Source organism: Vulpes vulpes, chromosome 15 (genome assembly GCF_048418805.1).
Source record: "Vulpes vulpes isolate BD-2025 chromosome 15, VulVul3, whole genome shotgun sequence".
NCBI lineage: Eukaryota > Metazoa > Chordata > Mammalia > Carnivora > Canidae > Vulpes > Vulpes vulpes.
Genome location: NC_132794.1, coordinates 109879684 through 109891556, shown reverse-complemented (window position 1 = coordinate 109891556; position 11873 = coordinate 109879684).

Below are 11873 nucleotides of genomic sequence, written 5' to 3'. Positions count from 1 at the left end.
GTCATGACCAGGAAGCCCCTAGCACAGGCCTGGCACACAGGGAGCATCTAAGAACTGTGAGATGCTCGTCTCCCCTCCCTCGCTCTTGCCCCGCTGCCGTCCTCTTTCTCTATGTGCCAAGAACAATGTACATGATTCTTAGGAGCCGGAGAATTCTAGGAAGTAGGGAATTTGTTTCCTTTAGGTCCCCTCAGAAGTCCCTTCGACTCCCGTGGTGTGGGGCCACACACTCCAGTGCGTCACCCTGGCCAGCAGCGGCATCAGGAACCGCCCCCGGGAGGTTGTCACCTGTGCACACACATTCTCAGGCCCCAGCTGCCCCATCTGGATCGGGACCTGGGCCCAGGGCCAGGCAATTGTGCGATTGCAAAACCTTCCAGGTCCGGGTGCTTCTGATACTCCGCAGCTTTAGAACCACTGGGATGGGTAAGACTTTGGGCTCTGGAGCCAGGTGGCTTGGATTCTGGTCCTCTCTCACCCATATTAGTCTGTGACTTGGGCACATTAAGTGACTTCTCTGGGATTTCCTACCCACTGACTGGGATTAGACAGAGGGTTGCTGAGAGCATTAAGTGAGGAAGTTCTCCTGAAGCCTCGAGGGACTCTCGAAGTGCAGTGCCCCGTTCTCAGCTTGTCCTCATGCTGCCATAACCTGGGCACTTAGAGAAGACAGTTGTGAGTGTCTATTTCAAAATAAAAAATTTAAAATAAAAATCACTGAAGCCTGGTCCCTTCTAGAATTGTGAGCTAATTGTATGGGGTGCAGCCTGGGAATCTGGGTTTTAGGAAGCTCCCTAAAGGGTTAGCAGAGAGTTTTATACTTCGCAGAAGTGTTCCCTATCTGGCTTCAGAGCTTTCTGGAGACCTTCAGGGAAATGTGTCAGGTTGACCATGCAAGGGCCAAACTTCTCTTGTGAGAAGAGAGCAGCTGTGTGCCTGATTGATTATCAGCAATCCCTCCAGTGAGTGTTGGCTCTCCCCAGTCCATTCCAGGAACGTCTACACAAAGTTCCCAGCTAAAGCTCTTCATGGGGGATCTCCGAGGCCCCTGCCCACAGTGGGCACCGAGTCATCCTTTGCGGCACCAACCGGGAGCTGAGCCTTTGCCCTGTTGTTTGTTCAGATCTCAAAGCAGGTGGCGCTACTGTTATCTTACACCTTCGCTGCTCTTGTCCCCAAATGAAAGCCTTTGGATTCTGAAGGCAGCTAGTGTGGCCCCTGGACAAACTGGGTCCAGCTGGGTTGCTCAGATGTCTGCCAGGGTGCTGAGGCTGAGGAGGGGGATGGCACAGGATGGGAGGAAGAAGAAATGCAAGTCCAGATTCAGTGGATTCAAGGATTTCAAACCATTATGTCCAGAAAGCCTGAAGCCGGTGAATCAAAGTCCCTTGAGCACGACGTTTTGCAGACGATGGGAATCCCAGTGTCCACAGTGAGACCGGGAAGATCAAGTGTGTGAGTGTGTGGCATGGCCCTCTTCTTTCTCCTCCCTCCTTCCTTCCTCCTTTCCTTGATTTCTTTTTTTCCTCTCAACTAAAAGAGGTTTCATTAATGTTTTAGGGCCTGAGAATACTTGAACAGGAGAGGCACAGTTCTGCCTTCATGGAACTCCTTCTAAGTGGGGCAGATAGAGAACAAAAATAAAAAATTCAAACAGTGAGAGTTGTTAGGAGTAAAATAAAGCAGGGTGAGGGGATAGAGAGTGACTGCCTCAGTAGTGGGGGGAGATGCCATATTAGAGTGGCCGGGGAATGCTTCTTAAGTATGAAATCTCAGCAGAGAGATAAGGGGGAGGCTCACATGTGTGGTCTGGACTAGAGAGGTGCATTAAGGCAAAAGAAAGAGCAAGTGCAAAGGCCCTGAGGAAGCAGCAAGTAGCTTACATAACACATGCACAAAATAAGGGCACCACCACCTCCGGTGGTGGAGGTCGGTGAAGGGAAGGGAGGTGGGAGGTGAGGTAAGGAGAGGCGCACAAGGAGCAAACGCTGAAGGACCTGAAGGTCAGCTAAGGGCTTTGGATGGAACTTTCTGAGCAGGAGGATGATGTGACTAATTTTTAAAGGATTTCCTGTGGAGGTAGCAGTAGGGATAGACTGGATATTGTAGGTCGAAACCCTTTCTGGTTGCCCTCAAGCCTTCTGTGATAGACTGACCATCCTGCAGCCCAGAACCCATCCCTGGGCTCTGAGGATATTGGGCTTCTTGGGATTGGCACAAGCCTCTACTGTGACTCAGGGGAATCCATTCCTAGTTAAGTCCCTGGACGAAATATTTGGCCTCATACCGGTGTCACAGTGGCAAGCCCAGCACCTGTGACATTGGGAAGTTGGGCTCACAAGGAGCTGGGACACTCACCAAGGCACCTGGCACAGCCTCACTCAGTTCCTGTCACCTCAGAGACTTCTGGGGCTGGCCACGTGCCAGGTGGGGACAGGACATCCTGGTGTGAGAGTGAGGGGTGGGTAGGGCAGGAGTATAGGAGTAGGGACCCTTCTGATTACTAAGGGCCGCTCACCCCCAGCTGTGTCCGCACGCCCCCATCCTACCCCACACCCGCCCTTCCTTCCCGCACCCTTTCCCAGTCTCTTATAAACATGATCTCCGAGCTCCGAGCCCTGAACTACCGTCACTGAGTGTGAGAGCCTTGTGGTCATTCCCCTGGCAGCAGGGAGGGGATGGGCTGAGGCAAAGTACACTAATTCCTTCCCCAGAAGAGGAGTTAAGTAGTTCAGTAACGTTTACTGTTTTCCTGAGAGCCTGTAACTTAAATACTGTGATATAAAATTAAATACTACTTAAGTACTGATATAAAGTCAATACATGGGACGCCTGGGTGGCTCAGTGGATAAACATCTGCCTTTGGCTCAGGTCATGATCCTGGAGACCCGGGATCGAGTCCCACGTCGGGCTCCCTGCATGAAGCCTGCTTCTCCCTCCTCCTGTGTCTCTGCTTCTCTCTCTCTCAGTGTCTCTCATGAAAAAATAAATCTTAAGAAAAAAAGTCAATACGTGTTACATGATACAGGAACAAGAAAAGAAAGCAAAGGTATTTGCTTAATAATATGCCTATTAGGTATATGTGTACATGTGTATGTACAGATGCACCAGCATGTTCATAACAATAAGGAGGAAATAAGACTCATGATTGTCCTTGTTTCTGTAATTGGTCACGTGACAGTTCGGTTTAGAACTACCTTCTACTACTCATTCTGTATTCCCTTTGCTTTCATCAAAAACCTCAGCTGGTCATGACTCTTCATCTAGCATGATGACACAAGCCTCATTCCCGAAGGGTCTAGGCCATGAGTAATCCTGCCCGGATTGGGTCCTTGTTGTCCATTGACCTTCATCCCAGAGCATGGTATTCTGAAGGGATACCCTAAGGGATCTGCTTTCAGACAACCTCCTCCCCTCCACTGGGTAGTTTAGTTTCTCCTTTGGAAGTCTGGAGCAGTCACCCCCGTCACCACTGTAACTCTCCTCCTTGGTCTTTCAACTCCACGGCATAAGGAGCCCAAAGTGGCTGGTGGCAGTCCTCACTTCCAGTTCAGTGGAAGCATTACTGTGTCTCCTAGTAGAAGCATGCCTCCCTTGGACCTAAGACCTCTAGCTAGGCCAGCAGAGCAGAAAGGTGTGGGAATAAGAAACGAAAACTTCACTAGGAGTAATGGTGCTGGAGGCAGTGGTGAGTGGCGCCAGTCCCATTTCCACCCCTTGATTCCTGGAACTATGAATCCTGGCCGTAAGAGGAATAGTACCGTATCCTGCACGCAGATTCAGAGCCTACACAAGCCTTCTGGAGAACCTTGCCCCAGACCTGCAAAGTATTGGCACCCAGCTGATGCTGTAATCGAGTCTTGGAGAGGCCATTCCACCGTTCTGTGAAGCCAGCTGCTTCAGGATGGAAGAGAAAACCCCTCATCTAAGCTGCAGGGTGTGGCCTGCATGAGCACTGCCACTGGGAAGGAGCCAGGCTGTGGGCACACTTCCTTTAGACCTGACTGCCTCATCTCCTGGGCCCCACAAGGCCCAAGGTGACTTGACTGGCCTGTTTGATAAATCCTGGGGAGTGTGGTGCTTTGTGGGCTTTCTCTTTTCAGGGTGTTTATGAGCACCTGAGAGCAGGAACCGTGTCTTCTGTCTGGAATAAATGCCTAAGAAAAGCCTGGAACCCATTAGGTGTCATGAGCAATGACCCCAAAATGAGCTTTGTCAATCTGGTAATAGCTTTGCTGACCCAAACCTTTAAATTCAAATACAGCAGTAAACTCAAAACACAGAAATAAACTGTGTTAAACTATTTTGATTACTTTTTAAGATTTTATTTATTCATGAGAGACAGAGAGACAGAGAGAGAGGCAGAGACACAGGGAGAGGGAGAAGCAGGCTCCATGCAGGGAGCCCGACGTGGGACTCGATCCCGGGTCTCCAGGATCAGGCCCTGGGCTGAAGGCAGGCACTAAAACACTGAGCCACCCGGGCTGCGCTCAATTACTATTTTTTAAAAAAGATTTTGTTTGAGAGATAGAGCACACAAAAGCAGGGGGATGGACAGATGGAGAAGGAGCAGCAGGCTCCCCCCTGAGCAGGGAGCCTGATGCAGGGCTCAATCCAGGACCCTAAGGTCATGACCTGAGCCAAAGGCAGCCGTCCAAGGAACTGAGCCAGCCAGGCGCCACTCTTTTGATTACTATTAAGAGTACTTAACATTGCTTATTTAATCACTCGCATTCAGCTCTTGAGCTCACTACCATCCAGTGTGTTCAGGAAGTATCTTTTGAGTTCCAATGGAGATAGAGTGGCTCGAGCTGCTTTTTGACAGAAACGGAAACTAAGCCCAGAGAGCAGAAGTGACGTCCATGCTCCACTGCAAGTCAGGGCCGATCAGGACCCACGGCCTGGCTCGGTGACCTTCCACACCTTCCCTGCCACCCAAGTCCAGTCCTCTCCACCACGTGACCTTTCTGAGTCTTCAGAAGTGTTCTCGTTTCCCATCCCTGTCCCTCTGATTCTGTGACCTAGAATGCTCTGGCTCTGAGCTGCAGCATCTGCCAAGAAATTCAGCTGCGGGCAACTTACAGAGAGGAAGGGTTTTCTGTGTTGCATTTTATGTCCTAAACAGTACCTTACTGGCAATCCACACTGCATGATGGCTAGGAGTGCTGGGGGTGATGAAGTCGAGGTGTAACAGGAATGGGGAGGAGCCCGTGTTCAGAATCCGGGAGTTGAACTTTGTGATGTGATCCCAGTTACAAGGAAGGGGCTTGGTCTTCTCTGTGGCAAAGTCTTAGTAACTCACACCCACCAGGACTTTGATCCACATCACCTATTTGGCCAGGTGTCATCCCCTGCAGCTAACCCCGGGGGCAGGTGGCTGCAAATACCCCAATACTTGTGGATTGCACCACTGGCATCACTGCTGGCAGAAAGCAGCCTGGATCCCAGGCTACCGGGCGTAAGCCTGTGAGCTCCCCGCATCTGACCCAAGGTCCATCCCTGTGCCTCTCCCACAGCTCCTGCTCTGCCTGCAGGAGTCTCATGTTACCCTCAGACTCCTGCACCAACGAGAACCTCGTGGTGTCCCTGGCACCTGCCATGAGAAGAGTCCAGTTTTGAGCACGGGAGGGAATCTCCCCACAGGAGCCATCCAACCGCAGAGCCAATTTAGTGCCCAAGGGTCTGCAAGAAATAAGCGTCTGGACAGTGAGCCCTCAGATGTTTGAAAACCGGTTCTGAATCTTTGAAAACCCAAAGGAAGATGTCCCTTTCTTCGGAGTCTCAAAGAGAGGGCTCCATGTCCTAAAATCCGAGCAGAATTTAGCATCGGCACAAAGTGTGTCCCGTTTGGAAATGCTGTTTCCCTCTCCGCCTAGGCTGCTGTGAAGCTTACTCTAAACTTAGTTTTCAGAAGCTTTGGTTTTTCCATCCCAAGCATCTAGCACAGTATCCCTTCCTGTTAAATTGTTTACATGCCTTTTTCTTTTCTCCTCTGACTCTCCTCCTCCGCAGTATAACAAGCTAGTTGCCCCAAGATCCCAAGTGGGTAGTACAAAAGTTTAAGTACATAACCGCCACCAAAAATGCCAGAGGCAGAGAGGATTGTTTTCAGTATTGCACATTTATTCAGAAGTACATAAATATAATGTTAAATAGCACATAATATGATGTAAACACTACTTGACCCTGACTTGAATAATAAATTCTACTGGAAAAGAAATACTGCACATGAAGGTATTTGTGTCCACCCAAGTCAGAGTCCCTCGTTTATATCATAGTAGCACGGTGGCGGGGGATTGTAGTTGATACACGCTTTGCACTGGTCATAGCACTTGAGGCTGGGATAGGACTCAGTGGAGACTGTGGCCTGGGTCTTTGTGATTTGATTATTACTGCTGGTGGCCTGAGGAACAGACGCCTTGGAAGCCCTTAAGAAAAGACACAGAGCATGGGATTAGAATTTTTCTTCTCCATCCATTTGTCACAATTATCAGGGGTATCTGGGAGGTTTGGGGCTGGACCAATCAAATACATGACAGCAGCCCGAAACTAGAGCTCTCGGCCCCTGTCCCAAGCTCCTATCCAATCCCTTCCTCTCCCACTGCTAGAAATGGAAAATCAGGTTACAGCCAACAAGAGAGAGCAAGCGCAGGTGTGGATCACCCAGCCGATCCCTGCAGGCCCATCAAGTGCAGAGCAGGATGGGGAAGGGGCCACACTTGGCCACCCCCACCCCCACCCCCCATGTTCTGGGATTTACCTTCCAGCTCACAGGCTTCACTTCCCTAGGATGGGAACAGCGCGGCTTCACGACCCATCTCTCTCCCAGGCTCCAGGGTTCCTCTCCCCCAAAGTTAATGACCTTTTGTCTGGGCTGCACTCCCCTGTCAGGTGTCCCCAGGACCTTCACCCAGCTCAGCTTCCCCAAAGTCCTCCAGGCCCACCTCACTGTCCCCAGGGCCATGCACGTGAATGAGAGAACCCCCTGACCGCTCCCCCAACTCTGCTAAGAGGAGGTCAATCCAGCCTGTCCTCTGAGTGAATCCCAGGCACAGACTCACCCACGCCTCCCGCACAGTCTGCAGTGCCTGGGGCAGAGGGAGGGCCCACCAGTGTGAGGAGTAAGCCGGCTGAGGGTCCACTCGCCACTCGGGAGGGTAGTGGGGCAAAGCATCACAGAAGCAGCCCCCCACCCCCCCACGCTGAGAACATTCTACTTATGAGCTCACAGCCCTAAGCCAGAAGGGGGAAAACCCAAGATTCCACACTCACCTGTCTTCGAGTTTTCAGACCTACCTGCTGCTCCTGACCTCCCCCTGGGTGTGGGCACAGGGCAAGGGATGACCCTGCTCAGGCAGGGAGCCCCGGGTATCCTATTTGAGGGGGTGCTTTTCAGTCTTACCCACATCACTCACTTTAATGTGCGGAATAGTTTGTAGTAAAGACAGAGGACCACAGCCATCAGCACAATTGTGACAATCAATAAGCTGCCACCAATGGCAATCAGGATCTTGACGTCAAGCATGTCATAGGCACCTGTGCAGAGAAGTACAGGGAGGCAGTGAACGTGGCTTCCCTCCCCCTCCCAGGCCCCAGCTTCCTTCAGCGGGGGACCCATGAGCCCCAAACCCCAGGCGTCGTACGTTTAAACCATGCATGAATGTTCCCAGGGAGCCCAGGCTGGCCCACAGAGGGATAGGGTTTATATGTGGATGAAAATCAACTGAAATGTAAACTCTGGTGGGAAGGAAATCAGGAGAGAAATTGGGAAGAATCTTTTTCCTTTTCACAGGCAGCAATGAGCAGCTACAACTACCACACAGGCCCACCCTTGTGCGGGTGGTTTTAGTCCCAAACCTCTGGGCCTCATGAAATACATGCACTGATAGAGTCAACAGTGACCCCTTGCTGTTCATCAAGTTTAAAATGGTTCCTGGGAATGACAAAGGAAATGTCTTTTTTCAAAGTGCCCTGCTGTACAATGCTGAGAATATGCAAACGCACCTTGGAAGTGGTGAGTTTTAAGGGAACAAAGTTTCTAATTCTCCCATGGACAACTGTCCTGCCATATTATGGTTTCAGGACATCTTAGGAGCCCCTGCCCCTCATTCTGTCTCTCCAGGAGACGACAGGCCTTTTGGACATTTCCCCCCCGAAATTCTCCCAAGAAAACTGGTCTGAAAACAGCAAAGTGTTTAATCTGACGCTCTGAAATTAGGGAACAGTGACCAGGAAAGCAGCATAAACAATGTAACTGCGAGGCATACTTACTAGAGGTAAACCGTCCAGATCTGGATGAAGGCCAAGTATTAAAAACAATTTTAAAAAATTTAGGGAACAGGGTATTTTATGGAAGCCGTAATTTGAGAAAGAAGGATAGAATCACCCTTGTTAGAAGGAATTAAGATCCAAGGTTGAAGAACTTGCTTTTGAAGCACAGCCACTGCCCAGCCCCATGTTCTATGCCACAGCGATGTGACATCAGCTCTCAGGACAGCAGCTCTTCCGCAGAGTTCTGAATTCTGTCCCATGTACTGGTGTACTTTAGCCCTCAGGAAAGAGAGACTATTTTGAACCATTTAATTCTAAGTCTTTTCCTTTTCAGGTCTTATTTCCCTTACATTGATTCTCAGGATTTGACTGCTCCTCAAAAGCTGATATAAGATTTTAATGAAAAAAAAAAAAAAGGGAAATGTGGGGAGACTAAAAATCCCCTTATACTTAAAAGCTCAGTTTAGAAGGCTGATTAGGCTTTATGCTTTAGCTATGCAACAAAATAATGCAATGCCATTTACTAGAATTTAAGTACATGCTCATTGGAAGATTTTCATACCTAATCAGGAGATATAAGGGTTACAAAAATGAGGGCAGCCCCGGTGGCTCAGCGGTTTAGCGCCGCCTTCAGCCCAGGGCCTGATCCTGGAGACCCGGGATCGAGTCCCATGTCGGGCTCCCTGCATGAAGCCTGCTTCTCCCTCTGCCTGTGTCTCTGCCTCTCTCTCTCTCTCTCTCTAATGAATAAATAAATAAAATCTTAAAAACAAACAAACAAACACAGATTCAAGAAGCAGAGAAAACTCCAAACGGGATAAACTCAAGAAAATCCATGACAAGACACATTATAATGAAATTTTTGAAAACTAAAGACAAACAAACATGAAAGCAGCCAGAGAGACATAACACCCTACCTACATGGGGACACCAGTTCCAAACCATAGACCTCTCATCTGTGACCGCAGCAGCCAGACAGAAGTAGCACATGATACCTCTCAAGCACTGAATGAAAAGAACCCTAAATTCTATATCCAGCAAAACTATCCCTCAGGAAGGGATGGGGAGAGAGACATTTTCAGATGAAGGAATAGAATTCATTCTAAATGTATCTACCCCTTAAAGAATAGTTAAAAGGAAAAGTGAAAATAGTTGATCAAATGATAGGGATGAGGAGGACGAATTTAGGGAGCATAGTCAAGAAAGGCCTTTCTGAGGGCTCCAGCAGAGGCATGGAGAAAACGGAGATCGGAGTTCAGAAGTACATTCGAGGCAAAGCAAATATTAATGACAGAACTCTGAGCTGCAATGGGTTTGGGGTGCTCAAGGAACAAGAAAGGGGTCGTTGGGGCTAGAGTGAGATGCGTGAAGGGGAATGGCAGCAAGACACCAGTCGGAAAAATTAGCCAAGGATCCAATTTCATAGAGGTTTAAAACCCTAGTAAAAAGCCTACATTTTCCCCCTGCCAGGTGTAGAGCAGCTTTGTGGTATGTCAGCAGGGGTTTGGGGGAAGGAACTCATGTAAGCTGGCTGCAAAGTGTGCTTTTAGACATAAACCAATGGTTCTCAAAATGAGTGGGCACTCGAGTCAGCAGGTGGACTTCAGGAAACACTAGGCCTCAGAGTTTCTGATTCAGTATGTCTGAAGTGGGGTCCGAGAACCTGCATTTTGAGTAACTTTCAAGGTGATGCTGATCTATCCTGAATTAGACTCGAGAACCTCTGCTCAACAGAACTGATTGTGAGTCTCCTGCAGCTAAGGTAGGGTATAGAAGAGGGACTTCCAAATCTCCAGAATAGTAATGGTATTAAGAAACACCCATTTAAGAGAACACAGTAGGAAAAGGGAGAGAAAAATTTAACATTTGCCATCTAACATCTACTATATCATGTTCATAATATTATAAACCTTATACTACAGCATGAGGTAGGCTGTGACATCCCCCATTTTACAGAAAGCTGAGGTCAAGAAAAAGGTAGAATCACTCATCCAAATTTACACAGCAGGTGATTAAAGAATTCAGATTTGTCCACTCTTGTGTATTATCCTCTAAGCCATCCTGAAGATGTCTTCCAAGGTGCATTAGGAGAGACAATGTCACAATGGTAGAAAAGCATGTAGAAGAGGCTAAATTTCCTTTACCTTGAGAGAGGGGGCCATGGAAGACGAGTTGCTTCACCTTTCAACAGCCTTGGATTTCAAATTATCAGAGATCAATTCTAAATAGGGAGGTCCCACCCCACAATCCACATGGCCTACCGAAGAGAGGTGGATTCCAGGCCCACCGTCCCCCCATGACTTGTCAGAACCATTGGCAAAGCCATTCAGCTCCCTGGGCCTGTTTCAAGATAGTGGGTGCTGTGTGGTTTGACAAGGGTGGTTGTGGCGGTGGTGGCTTTTGGGTCTTTGGGAGGTTTCAACATAAACGGACATGTCACACTTGCTTTGTAAACTGAGACACGAATGCAAGCAGTGAGCTCCTCTGCTGGTGGTTCATCTCCAGCCACACGTGTTCTGTTTGCAAGCATGATCCCAACGGAAATGCACCTGGTGGCGCAGCGGTTTGGCACCACCTGCAGCCTGGGGTGTGATCCTGGAGACCGGGATCAAGTCCCACATCAGGCTCCCTGCATGGAGCCTGCTTCTCCCTCTCCCTGTGTCTCTGCCTCTCTCTCTGTGTCTATGAATAAATTAAAAAAAAAAATCTTAAAAAAAAAAAAAGTGAAAACATTAAAAATTTTCGATGGAAACTCTACCAAGGTGTCTCTGCTAGGGAAAGTCTGCAGTAAAAACAACTGCTCCATTTGAGTCATTTCATGGTTCAGAAATTCTGACTCTCAAGAAGTCAGACTTGCCTTCCTCTTCTACTATTATTCTGGAACTGCTGGTTCTCATTTAAACATAAATGTCCAGGAGCATCTCCAACAGATACAAGGTTATACAGATACCTGTCTTGGGTGTTTGAAATTGTGGGTCTATTTCTTCAGAGACACCCATTCATTAAAGCAGTGGTTCTCTAACTTGTGTGCATGAGAATCACCTGGACAGCCTGTGAAAGCAGATTCCTGCCCACGCCCCAAGACTCTGCTTCACTGGTTCTGGGATGGAGCCCGTGAATTTGCCTTCGGCCCAGCTCCCAGATGAGGGATCATGGGGCTGATCGGATGGCTACATGTTGGAGTGTGCTGTGTTATGGACCAACGCAGACTCTCCCGGTTTGGCCTGTTTTATAATAACCCTGAGATCCTTTGAAATGCCCGTTCAGGGACCGTTTCTCCCTCTGGTCTGATTCAGAAGAAGTGTGTTGGGGCTCGAGAAACCTTCATGTTTGACAAGTTCCCCAAGTGATTCTGACAAAGATCGAAGAGCAAACGATGAGAAATGAGGACCTAACTTGTCAGGCAATCACATGTTAAGGGGGTTCTGCATTCACAGCACCCAGATTCTGCTGCAGCGCAAAGCAGAACGCCTAGAAATTCTGCAAGTGGGTTCGTGAGCAAAGTCCCACTCTGGTTGGCTTTCTGAGGCCCAGAGATGACCACGTCACTCCTCTTAAACCACTGATTCCTTGGTGTTGACAAATCTCCAGAGTGGAGCATT